We start from the raw sequence: 13,556 nt of genomic DNA, 5'->3' as shown, positions 1-13,556 counted from the left end.
CTGCGCTCCCCAGCCAAGTCACACACCCCAGGCAAGGGCAACTCACTCAGCACTGAGAAGGCTGAAACAAGCATTCTGCAACTAAATTTAGAGCTTCTCATACAACACAACCATTTCGCAGAATCTCTGAAAGGCTGCCTTGGTTCTAAGTCAAAACATGACACAACACATAGTAGGAAATCACCCAGATTTCTCGTTTTCATAGCATTTATTTAATTCTCGACTTCACCTTGACTTTAACAAAATGAAAGAGGCCCAAATTTACTTAAGTCTTGTTCCGACCCATGAAGCCCATTATTTATTTAGTTGCAAAAAATAACCAACTCCTGAAACCACATAACTGCTGTCGGAATGTTACAACACACTGAAAGCTTGAAACAGTAAAGCTGACATGGCAAATGATAGATCTTAAGACAACATCTGCTCCCCCTGAAGCAGGAGGAGTTTTCCCTGAAAAGAACACAGATCCATACTTTCAACTTTGTGCTCTTTTAAGTACTTTTTCCATTACAACGATAAACAGAAAGGCAGCACAACCCCCTTGCACAGCATTACCTCTAGCAAGCAAACTTCTTCAACATACAGAACACTGAACAAGAATTTTTCTTCATAATTAGTGTTGCAATTTTTTTAAACTTCAAAAACCACCCAGGAGCTGTTTCTCCATGTGCTTGGTAAGCAATTGTGTTTGGGTGTTTCCTATTGACAGGCCCAGTTCACACAGGACTGACTTGTTAGGGACCTTTATTCACAGCCACCTTCCTTCGCACCCTGCTAAGCAGAGGAGCATTTACACAAAGTGGCTAGAAAGTGTTTGTTCTTTCTGCCAGAAATAATACTAATAATAAAACAAAACAACAACAACAAAACCCTCCCCACAAAAAAACCACAAAAACAAAACAAACACCCCCCCCAACCTCTGCCCCCTAAAAAAACCCAACAAAAAAACCAAAAAAACCCCACAAGACCCTAAACCAACCCCCCCTACACACACACACATAAAACCCCTCCAGCTGCATTGTATGGCAGAGTACGCAGTTTTAGGCCACGAGACTGAATTGAATCATTAAGTACAGCTTGATGCTCTTTTAACCCAGTGGGGCTGTTGGCAGCAAAGGAAACATGAGGCATGGCAAATTGGCAGGGTTTTCATTCCCACTGTTTAAAATTTCTCTTTGCTTTACAATGGTATCATTTAGGACCTATTTTTATTCAAATCCCTGATGAGATTGATTCAGGTCCATAAAGACCAATTTGAAATTCTTTAGCTCAGCAGGAGTATTACAGGCAAAAGTAAACAAGCTACAAGGATATATTTTTCTTGGCTATTTACTCCACTGCTATTAATATTTACAAGCAGACTGAAAAGTCACATCTTTTTCCTATAACAGTTTTTCCAGGCTGATTTGCTACATAATCCAAAAAGTAAATCTTTCAGAGCTGCCACATTTAGGTGTACTCAATACTCCTAACATCTGACAGACACTGACAAAGACCCAATCAATAAGAACAACAGCAATGCCACTTGAGCAGTGAGAGAGGAAGGTAAGGCAAGCCAGCTTTTTTTCCCCATTTACCCTTGTCCAGCCTTACTAGCAGCTGAAATAACATGAATCATGCCAGCAGCATATCAGTAAATTGTGAGGAGTAACGCTTTGCTGCCAGCTTGCCCTCATACTGGCTCTGCAACATGCAACCAATGCTGTGACACCCTTCTGGAGAGGGTAAGTTGGGTGAGGATGAGGACATGAGACATGGCTGGCTCTCCTGGTGCCACCAGACACCTGTCCCTGACCAGGAGCAGTAGCTAGCACACAATGCTGGGCAGCTTGCTATGGGAACTTGCAGCAGCAATAGGATGCAACAGCACAACATTGCTTCATTTTCTGATGTTGATGGCCTCTTAGGAACTGCCTAACTGTTGTCAACCATTTAAAATTTATTTGCATTAGAGGCAGCATATAACTTCTTCTGGGACTGACCTAGGAGTAAGACTCATAGCGCAATCAGTGATCCAGCTCAGCAGAATGTCTTTTCCGCACCACTACCGTTTGCAGGAAGAGCTGGTGCCACTGCACTGAACCCTGCAGAGCAGCGGCATGATAAAACCTTCTGTGATACTTCACAAACAATTTTAATGGGAAATTATTTCCACAGCCAGTAGTCTGAAATTGTGGGAAACATCTACAGAAGCTGCTGCATTAGGAAGCCTAAGGCCTTCCAGTAACAGAAATCTAGAGGATAGAGGATAATTTCTCTATTCCTACCAAAGACAGGAGTCATCCACTGGCAGATGAACCACTCAGAGGATCACAAGAATTATTCTTAGTTCTATCAAAACCAGAGACTGATTACATTATCTTTTTTATTAGAGGGAATAATAGTATTTTACTTCAATTCCACATCCTTGAGTTTCTCATGTCTTTTTAGCCTCAAGCCAGTTGTCAGCCATACTGGTATCTGCACAGATAGAAGTGGCATAGGTCTCCCCTTTACATTCTGAAGCTCCCTGTCTATCCTACACCTGCTTCAGCCCCAGTAGGAAGGCATCCCACCACCAAGTACTTGGTCATTGCATCTGGAAGGATGCAACAGGTATTGCAGTTGTAGGGACTGCTTTCAGGAGCAGAGCTCTTGCCCATCTGTCAGCCGTAATGTGGCTCTGGACAGCGGGCAGCATAAAGAAGTTGGTGAAACCCTAACAATGAAAGCCCATCATATGGTAGTCCTCATGATTAAGTTTTACAAAAGTTAAGTTTGACTATCTCCAAGAAAGTAGAGCTGATGGCATTTAAAAGTGCCAAATTCCATCAGAAGCCCATATTCAGAGAATTACAGACAGTTGCTATCTACCTGAATTTTTAAAAGGGAAAATCTATCACGGCTAAAAGCTTGTGAAATATAGAGGCAGAAAGGGGTAAAATTTGAATCTGCCAGTGACATACATTCCAGGAAAAGAGAAAGCTTTGCAGCAGATGCTTTGTTCAGAGATGCAACCGAGTGGGAGGGCCCAGCACTAAAACTAGGCTCTGCTTCCAAGTTGCTGCTAGTCTGCCAAAACATAGAAGATGGTCTGACTCTCCTCTCCAGAAAACAAACATGTTCCTGTTGCAGACAAGTTACCTGCAGCAGGAGCTGGAGCACAGGGAGCTGGGAATCAAGGACAGGCAAGAGAGTAAGGTCGCCTCTTCCTTCGTTCTGCATGGGTGCCAATGGACAAGGAGGTATTGGGGTGTCAGAGAAGCCCTTCTGCATTTCCTAGCGTCACATTTGGTGATGTTCATTCTGGTTCTCCTGAAGAAAGTGTAAATCGCCAGTGTAAAAACTAATATAAGCACTAAAGGACTCAAAGACCATGATACGGGATCCCTGACAAAAGTTGCTACTTAAAAATCACAAGTTCATCAGCTATTTCTGCACATGCAGCTTGCATTTTACTATGTCTCATGTATTCTTAAGTAAGAGAGTATTGTCTTAAATAATTCAATTTTAGTAATCTGCCAGTCTGATTAAAAACATTGAAAACAATTTTATACTGCCCTCTGAAAGACATTAGCATCTGTCTCTACGCAGTTTAGAAAGGCTGGGGTTTACATATCAAATCCTAAACCCAAATCTAAAATTTTAGACTTTAAGTCAAATAAAAATAAAAACCCAAAAGGATAATGGCAAAAATATTTATCTTGCAATAGTTTGATCACTTAGGATTTGGAAGACATGTGAAACAAATTAATGGGAGTGTCCTCTCTTGGAACAGATTACTGTTGTGATGCACCCTTTCACAGCATTCCCAGAAACTGCCATCGCTGCCTTATCCTTCCTATAAGCAAACTTTACAGAACTGCAGCTATAGCACATTATTTGTACAGTAAACTTAAGCAAAACCTGAAACCAACTTCAACAGCATTATTCCAGAAACCAGCCTGTCTCCCAAGAGTCAGACCCCAGCTGTAAACCAGTATATGTCTGCTTACATATTGGATACATTCAGATTAGCACAGAATATGGCCTCCCAGCTTTAAGTCAAGGGTGTTTTAAGAAACAAAAATGGAACACCAGGAAACAAGTAGCAAGGAAAACTTCTAGAAGTACAGCACTACTGATAAAAATCCAAATGCAAAACCTAGTGAGGCAAAAAATGCTAAACTGGTCTTTAGGAATTGGTTAGTTACCATAGTCTTGATTGCCTAGCATCATCTGGCAGAAGCCGCAGGTAAATCAGATTTCTGCTGCACAGCACTCTCAATAGAGTGTGTATGTATCTAATTACACACATAAAGCATCAATTTCTGATTTATTGTGTGAAGCTCCTAGATGACTGCTAAGTCACCAGAACATAGTATATATTGTATGGGTGCCATCTGAACAAAGAACCTGCAAACATTCATAACATGCAAATCTTATTCATCCACCCACTATATGTCTCTATAAAATCAAACCCCTTCCTGTTTTCTATCAAAGGAAGACTGTCACCAGCAGAAATAGTAAATCATATTTCTGCCTCATGCTGAGGAAAATGACTAGGTGACTTACACAGCCACAGAGCAGGTCCCTGTTACACCAACACAAGTTAGTTCCAAAGTAAAATCATGGTTGATTAAAAACTGCTGCTATACTGCAGCAGTTCATCTCAAACCCAAGAAAAATATGGGTTTGTTAAGAAGCATTAACCAAAATCATGATTTTTGTTTTATTGCGTATTTGATAGAGGAACAAGTGATACATGCATACACATTTCTAAAAAGCAACTGCACAGAAAGGAAAAAACTATTCTTGCCTCACTGTGGAAATTAATCTTACTGGGGAAATAAGATCCAAGTACTCACACAACCGTTTCTGAATGACAGCATCTGACAGGTGACTTCAAACTTAAAGTCTGGGTAGTCATTTGGTGAACAAGGAGGGAAAACCAGCATGTTATACAAACCAGAAAAAAATTATTAAATACTTTACTATTATTGAATTTATGGGAAAAGAATCAGATATCCTAAAATGATCACAACATTGTGTGGTAAGAAACCTTCTTCTCTACTGGTAGCTAAAACCAAAAAAATAACATAAAAAATTCAAACTACAGGGTAGGAGAAAAGTTCCAATCTAAGGTTGCTCAGCCAGTAAAAAAATGGTGCATTAGATCAAAACAAGAATTATTTTGATTTTTGTTCTATCACCATCACATTTAATTTTGATGAATTTTAAAACTGAAAGTAAGATGTCTTACAGCAAAGTATTTTTAGCACTTATTACATGAAACTTGGTTTTGAAAATATGAAACAAAATGCTTTCGATCATTTCCCCTGTGCCCTCCCTCACCCCATGCAAACTGCTCAGTATATTCAGCTCAGATTGTGGAACAGTTTTGGTCCTTTTTTTCACCCCTGCATCCAAAAGAGAAGTTGAAAGCAGCAGTTTCTTATACCAGATCTCCTGTGGTTACACTAAAACAGTCCATTACATCCAGCATTTGCAAAATATGTTCCAGTTATTCCCACACATGAACTGCTCCCACCAGATGCACCCATTTTTGGTTTTGGATGAGATGTGAATCCTAGTAGTCAAACTAGGACTCCTCCTTTCACATCATGCTGTGGTCATTGTACAAGAGACTAAAGCGGCCACTATCATTTGAAATACTCTATGGAAAGAGTATTTCATAGAGTATTTTTAGAGTTTTTATGGTTGAACAGGAATGGCAATATTACTGAAAGAAAAGTAAGTTATTATGCCCTCTGAAATACCCATAATATGTTATAATTGGATTCCCTCACCTCCACACACCCTCTCTTACCTGGCACACTGCCCTCACTCAGTAGTTACCTATTTACACCAGCAATCACCATTTCCTGGTAAACTAACATCTCCTTTCTCCACATTTTTCAAGAGATTATAGTTAGCTGGAAGCAGTTTGGCACCTTTATAATTAGGGAAAAATCCTCAAAACAAGGAGTCACGATTATGACAAACAGGTACCCAAAAGGCAAAGAACTAAGAAAGAGTGGGACTGCAGAAGCTTGCTGCTCGCCCTGGGAGAGGTCCACAGCTTCAGCAGCCCTGCACCGAGGTCAATACCTTGAACACCAGCGTGTTTAAAAACCCGGGGAAACTTTTGTGGACCTAAAACTGACTTTAGTCCATAGGGGAGGTGAGATCCTGAGCTGGTGTAAATGCGATACCCCAGGCCATACTGCGATTCAGCCCACGAACCCAGCAGATCTGCAATCCCTCCTGGTCTTTTTTGTTTGGTTGTTAGTTTTGTATGCATATGATTAAAAACTGCTGGACAGACTCCTTAATAATGAGGACTGCCTCATGCCTTCTGGCATTTCTTTACTCTAGCCCAAACCCTCTTCTCCTCCTCTTGTACCTTTCTGTTGTTTCCCTTATAGAAGCAGCACTTTATTGACATCAGCCGCCTCCTGTGTGGAACAGTCACGCTCACATCTCAAATTTAACACAACTCCTGCTGCCGTGGGAAGCTCAGAGCATCCAGGGCCAGCTGCAATTAAAAAAAATCTCAGTGTTAATTTGCAGGCCAGCTGTAATTGCAAATACTTCGATTATTTATCCACTCTATGTAAGCGTAAAGCAGCCTTCCCGTGCCTTTCCATTTTTAACCCCTTTTTTCAGTATTCCCAAGAACTATTCATTGCTTTAACTATTAATGACACAGCATTAAAAAAAAGTACTGTTCAGTAACGAAATCACCTGCAATTCTATGCAGCCAATTTATGAATCAGCTAAGCTATAAAATTCACCAGGCCCACCACGCAGGTGATGAGCTGGTGGATCCAGGACAGTTCCAGGTGCAGGGAAAGACCCCGCTGCTCAGGAGGTCTAAACGAACCTGAGAAAGACCAAACCGCTTCCATGGCTTGAATGAGGTCTACAACAAAAACCTTGTCCTGGGCAGACAGCAGGGACAGCAGCAACTTCTCGGAAAAGCTGGTGCAACTCGAGAAAAAAAGATTAGTAAGGAGGGCACCTGAGTTTGGCATAGAGAAGGAATATGGGCATCTTAAAATAAAGATTAGCATTGGTAAAAATAAAGAAAAAAGGCAACACTTTCACCAATCCTCTCTCAATTCCTTATTTGCATTTTCTGATGCCAGCTCACTGATACAACATGGAAACGGTTTGACCAAGTGATGTATCTGCAGGTTTCTATGGTGATCAGCACATAAATTGCCTGCCCAGCCGTGTATGAAAGAAACCATCCATGTCAAAAACTGCAAATTCTATGCAGAGAGAAAGCCGTTCCCTGAATCAGGGTATCAGAGGATTGTACTGCATGACAGAAAGCCCGGTTGGAGATTTCTGTACTCTTGGTATAGAAGTGTGGGACAGTGCAGTTAGGTGTTAACTCAGAAGAGGACAAAAAACCCTACACAAAATAAAACTAATTATTACTAAATAATTACACTACCAAAAACCAAACAAACAAACAAACAAAACCAAACCCAAACAAAAACATACGAAATATTTTTAAATATTTAAAATATTGATTCATACCATTGAAAACCTTGTAAATAGATAAAAATTGGCTGATTACATATGGCTGCTGGGTGTGTTACTCCCCCAGATGCACCTGAGATGAAGAGCTTGGAGGTAAACCCTTGGGGGAGCTGCTGGCCTCCAGCTAGGTTTTTGGAGGCAGTTAGGCCACTAGAAGTTGTGACAGGAGGTTAGACTTCTTTGTTACATACTTTTCTTGAAAAAGGTGCCTTGAAAATGTTTGCCATCTCCCCTGATACAGACACAACCAGCAGAGAGGGTGCTGGCCCTTTCTGCTTTGTAAGGGCTGAGGATTTTTCACATTCCTTAGGGAACCTTCACGTAGAATAGAAAGAAAATAGCAAATGAGGATCTTGTACTACAAAATTTGTTAGGCAAATTTTTAAAGGCCTTAAAAATTCTGACAAAGTGAGATTATTGCCATCATTACTATTAAGAAAAGTAAACAGGACAGAAACAGTTGTTAGGAGATTTGAAGCCAATAAAAGGTGCCCTGGAGACACGGTGAAATTCCTCTACTGAAGCTCATCAAGTACACAGGCCTGCAATTGTCCCACTCTTTAATTAAACAAATCACCAGAAGCTGGAGTAGAGCAGAACAGGCTGGTTTATGCTGGTATCTTCAATTCCTGGCCTTAATCCCAGACAAGTATGCTTGACAAAAGTAAACTATGGTCAAATACAAGTGGTCAAAGTAAACACCAAGAATAAACCATAAATAAGAATTTCTTTCAAGTTTGAGGGAGTCTCTCGACTGGTTTCCCATCACCAACAGCTCAACTCCAGTTCCATAAAAAATCAAATTATGATCTTATTTGTAGCACTTAAAGTCAACACCCAATATTGCACCAAAAGCTTTCACCATCTATCCAGAAACTCACAAAACTGATTTCACAAGTAGATGGAGAAAGATTCCATGTGTTATTTTTCTATTGAAAAAGCTGGTTTCTTTCCAGTTCAGAAATCAAAATTCCCTGTGATCGAGTCCCCCATCTCCAACAGACAGAGGTGGGCAGCCCTGCAGCAGAGAAAACAGCAGCTCCAGGCAGCTGCAGCGCAGGTCACGCACACCACCAAACCCGCATCCTGATGGGCCAGCACGGGGAAGGCGAAAGGAGGTAACGCTAAATTCCTCAAGGGAATGTTTTGATTTTGGTCAGTCATGGAAAGAAAACACTTTCAAATAAGTAAGCATATACAGTATAGTTAATATTTTTTCAGATTAATAAATATATATGTTTGCTAATACATTGGTAAACCAGTGGAGCAAAACCTGTACTATTTCTTCTTACATGGCATGAAATATAGAAATACTGTATCTGAAATTTCCAAGTGAAATTCCAGACACTTTCTGAGCACGAAATATCTTCCACTCCATTCTGTGGAAACTAAGTGTAAATAAAAAAAATAGATCTGAAGTTTTGTACATCCCTGGTTTTGATTTAACAACTTCTATTCCCTTTTTCTAAATTCCCCTCCTCTCCCCATGACCTGTTCACTGTTTTTTTCCCCGAACAGGGAGCTACATGCCTTCTCCAGCACAGAGGGGGTAGCCGGCACCAGCACAGCTAAAAGGCCATGTCCGTCAAGAGCAGACATGGAAAGAATGAATTACCATTTTTATTACACACACCCCCAAATCAGAAAACCAGCTCCATGCATATAGGTATCAACGAACACTCCTGGAGACATCAGTTATTGTGAAGAGCTGTTTTAAGAAATTAAAGCTAAGAGTTGGTTTTCTCCTCCTTAAATCAATTACGACTTATTTGTGTTAATGAAATCTCTAAGCATGTAATAGTTGATCTCCACTGCAAGCATCAGCTACACTTGTGATAATAGTGCAAATGGTATAAAAAGGAATTAAATTCATTTACATGGTAACTAGCTGTATAATATACAAGAAGGCTTTTGACTTCATGTTTACTGTCTTTGTGAACAATGGCATGGAATCTTGTCTTTATAAGTTAGTTCCTTACAGATCTTTATGATGCTCAAAAAAAAAAAAAAAAAAAAAATCTCAAATCCTGACTGCCACACACTTCAGGCAGAAGCACTGGTTCCATTTAGGCTAGTCCCAAAAGGAAAACGTAGGTAATAAAAATGAGCACTGGCAACAAGAAAAAACTTAATCAATATAGACTAAGACCCTCACTGGCACTTTTCAACTGAGAAAACATCAAGTATGTTCCTCTTGAAACTCTTCCCCTGTGCCCAGGACTATTATTTGCTGATAGCCATGGCTGATGTGGAAGGTGATGGGCTAATGGCAGGAGTTAACATGCTTAGTCCCCTTCAGGAATCAAACCTGGAATTTGTCAGTTGAAATACAACTTAGAGCAGACAGTGATTTAAGTTTAAAAAAAAAAAAAAAGAAAAAAAAAGTATGTTTACTCTCAGATTTTCCACAAACAGCCTTTGAAATGTTTGAAATGCCAGCCAGTTTTGTTTTACCCTGTTATGGAGAAACATAAATGTCAACTCCTAAAACATTAGGAAATTAGTATGGCTGAGAAAAAGGCTATAATGCACACAATGATTTTCTTTTCCAAAGTCAATTACTCTAACTCCCAAGCCTGAATTACGCAGCTGCAAACCTTCAGAGAGCAGCTGCTCCATAAGGCCCTTCCACAGGCTCGCTGCTTCTGCCATGCGCACATGCCAGGGTCCCGGCCCAGAGCCAGTGGCTGCTATGTAGACCCAGAACGCAGCGTGGCCTGGCTTTCCAGGGTTGCCCGGCCACCCCAGGCCACATGATGCCCACGTCCTCCCACAAGTACGTCAGCAGTTTTATTTTTTATATACATATATATCTATATATATTTATATACAAAGCATCACATGATCCCAGTGTGTAGATGGGAAGAAAGTGAGAGTTGGGCTCCATCAGGCACTTCCTGCATCACCAGCTTGCTGAGGAGCATGGATTTGTTGTCCGGGAAATCTGATACCAAGAACCATTAACTACCAACATCTCCTGACACCATCACTTTATAACAGTTATACAAACAGCACTGCTGTGTGAAGGCATGTACACCTCCTACTAAGATGTAGAGCCTGATGAACATCAGATCCAGAAGACGCTATGAACGCATGGCAAAAGGTATCACCTTCTGGGAAACCTGCTTGCAAACTGAACCCTAATGATGGAGCCACAGCATTACTTCTGCTATCTCAGACTTGCCTAAAAACATGGAAGATGCATGTATTCAATAAAGTAGAAATCAGTAGCTCATAAACAAGAAATCTATCAATTTATTTAGCATTATGTTCCAAATAATTCAACAGATAATTTAAGAGATAAAGAGATGTCAGTAGCATGGTGACTGCTTTTAATCAGAACAAACCATTTTACTTTAAAAACCCTTAAACTCTGAACATTAATCAGCATTTATTGCTTAAAAGTAGAGACTGCGAGTTCAGTTACTATTGCTCAGAGCTTGAAGACCGTATGCCCCACACCATGCTCAAAAAGAGGGCATTTCAATTCACCAGGTAGATTATTTTTCAAATTAAGGCAGAACTTCTGTCACACGGTGCCAGTCCTACACCCAGTGAAATTAGAGGTGACTGGGACAACCCATGATTGGAAATTTAAATTATTTATAATTTACACCTTTGTGTAAACCTCTTGAGCTGCTAATTTCGTGCTGCAGCATCCACTGCATTTTCCATTATGCCAAGGAAGAAGATGACGCTCTGCCCTCAGGTGCTGGAGGCGTCGGGCAGTGCAGAGTAATCACTTCTGCAGCCACTCATCTTCATGGATTTATGCAGTGGGGAATTGAGGGTGGCTGCAGCTGAACAGAGCATCCACTCACTCCAAATTCAGACACAATACTATGTGCTTCCTACTTAGCACCCCAAATATGAGTTTAACTACCTTTTTTTTTTTTTTTTTTGTGTTGGAGTAGAATGGGAGGAAGCAGAAGTATGTGTGTGTAAAAGGGAAGAGATAAGGAAGCTGAGAACAGCAAAGCGTGCTGAGATCTGCAAACATTTTTCTTCTACAGCTATGAAGGGAGCAGACAAAATCATCTACCCAAGAAAAGATGAACAAGCACAGCTTCTGTAGCAAGACCCAGCTAACACAGAGAAATGGGCTGCTGGTGCTGTGAACAGGGTGAAGCTCCAGCACTCTTTGCTCTTCAGCCTCACAAGTTTCTGCTGGCAACAAGCTGAACTGATGCCTGCGTGAAGCTCACCGTGCAGAACACCTGCTGGAGAGACCAGAATGTCACAAGATGATCAGCTTCCCAAAGAAAGGCTCTAATCACCAGGTGACAGGTTTTCTGGAGGGGGACACCCTGATGCCTGCTGACAAAGCTGTTCTGTTCCGTATGGCATCATTATGGCTCTGCAAAGCTGCAGTAGCAGGCAGAAGCACCATCCCATCAGTCAGAGTTTGTTTCAGCCTCATCAGACAAGGCTTGCCAGGAACCAACCATCAGCAAAACATAAACTTCCTATCACTGCAACCTTATGGGCAGCAAAACAGGAGACTGGCATACTGTCGTCCAGAGAGTCTGCATAAATCAAAATCTCATTATGCTACATTTTGAATGTTAGATTTTTCAAAAGATGGTGAAGCACAGATATATAACCTGTTTTGCATTGGTAATTAAAATAAATTATCATAATCTTCGCTGAGTCCTGTAATCATTGGTGTTTAGGCTGAACCTTTTCTGAGGGTTTAAAAAAAAAGATATTTTCTTATTCCCTATGGATAGTTACTGGACTTTAATACCTACCCTTGAAAGAAAGCTGGAACCACAACTGAGAACACATCCTGTTACCTGCTACACCACCATAGGGCAGGAGTGAAATATTCCTTTTTTCTACACTCTGCTGAATCAATCCTTTCTGTTAACTTGACGAGGACTGTGATTAATCATCACAAAACCCTTTTTTAAGTAAGTGTATTTAATCTTTCAAAAAGATTGATTTGAAATTGACCCAGTTTCAAGCAAATAAAAATTGTTACAGTTTCAAATTAATTCAATTTTGAGCCACCTCAAGTCATGTGTTCTTCATCTAACCTTTGGATCTGAGAAGTATTTCCATTTTCCTCCAGAGAGTGGAGGGTGGGGCCACCCAAAAGACTAACACTTCTCTTTTTTAAGCTCGTACAGTACAGTACTTACACCAAAGCAGCACAGAAGTCTTGCTTCCTGAAGTACAGAACTGCATTTTTAATTGTATTTTAGAATATACTTGTTTTCATATATGTGGAGCATACACCCCTGCAGTGACCCACAGACTCCAAGGCTCACAAAGTTCAGTTTCTAAATGCAGGGAAGACAGAAGGGCAGGAGGGAAAGGCAAGCTCAGAGCACCTTTGTTCTCCCTCCAGTTCTGACATAGTTCAGGGGCTTATGTAGCTCTTGGCATCCGCTGCAAAATAAAAAAATAAGTGATGGCTTCATCTAACTTATGCTTTTCTGATGCAGCACTGAGCAGCTGCAGAGAAGAGTGCTTGGGATGCAATCTTAGTACTTGCTTAGAGGGATCATGTTCGTTTACCAAGACTACTCCAGCTGCAACGCTGCTCATCCCATGGGGCACCATAAGGTGTTGCAACGCACCTGATTCAGGGCGCACAACTTAAAAAGATCAAGGCAACAGACGTCCCTGCTCCCTCAAGTGCCTGGTGAAATACTGCAGAGAAATTACCCAGTAGACGGGGATCGTTTACCAGCATGCACAAAGCTCAGCACCCAGCCAGCAGATAACCCCTCACGTGACCAGGGCGTGCTCCGACCAGCCCTGGGAGCATCTGAAACAAGAGAGCCTGAGTGGGTCCTGGAAAACTACGTAGCCATATGGAAACAGCATTGCAGGGGACTGCTTCCTGCACAGGAGAGCACACACAGGGCAGGATCCATCTCTGAAAAGAACACAAGGTGCTTCTCTTCCTATTTTTCTACCTTAACTCTGCCTTTTTCTTTTCTTCCCCCCCCCCCCGCCCCCGAAAATCCAACTAAAGGTGCAGGGGAAGGCTTTTTTTTTTTTTTTCTTTTTTAAATGAAATCACAACTTTTAAA

The sequence above is a fragment of the Strigops habroptila genome, chromosome 8, assembly GCF_004027225.2.
Source record: "Strigops habroptila isolate Jane chromosome 8, bStrHab1.2.pri, whole genome shotgun sequence".
Classification (NCBI taxonomy): Eukaryota; Metazoa; Chordata; class Aves; order Psittaciformes; family Psittacidae; genus Strigops; species Strigops habroptila.
The sequence above is the reverse complement of the archived record's forward strand: the minus strand, read 5'-3'. Positions refer to the sequence as shown.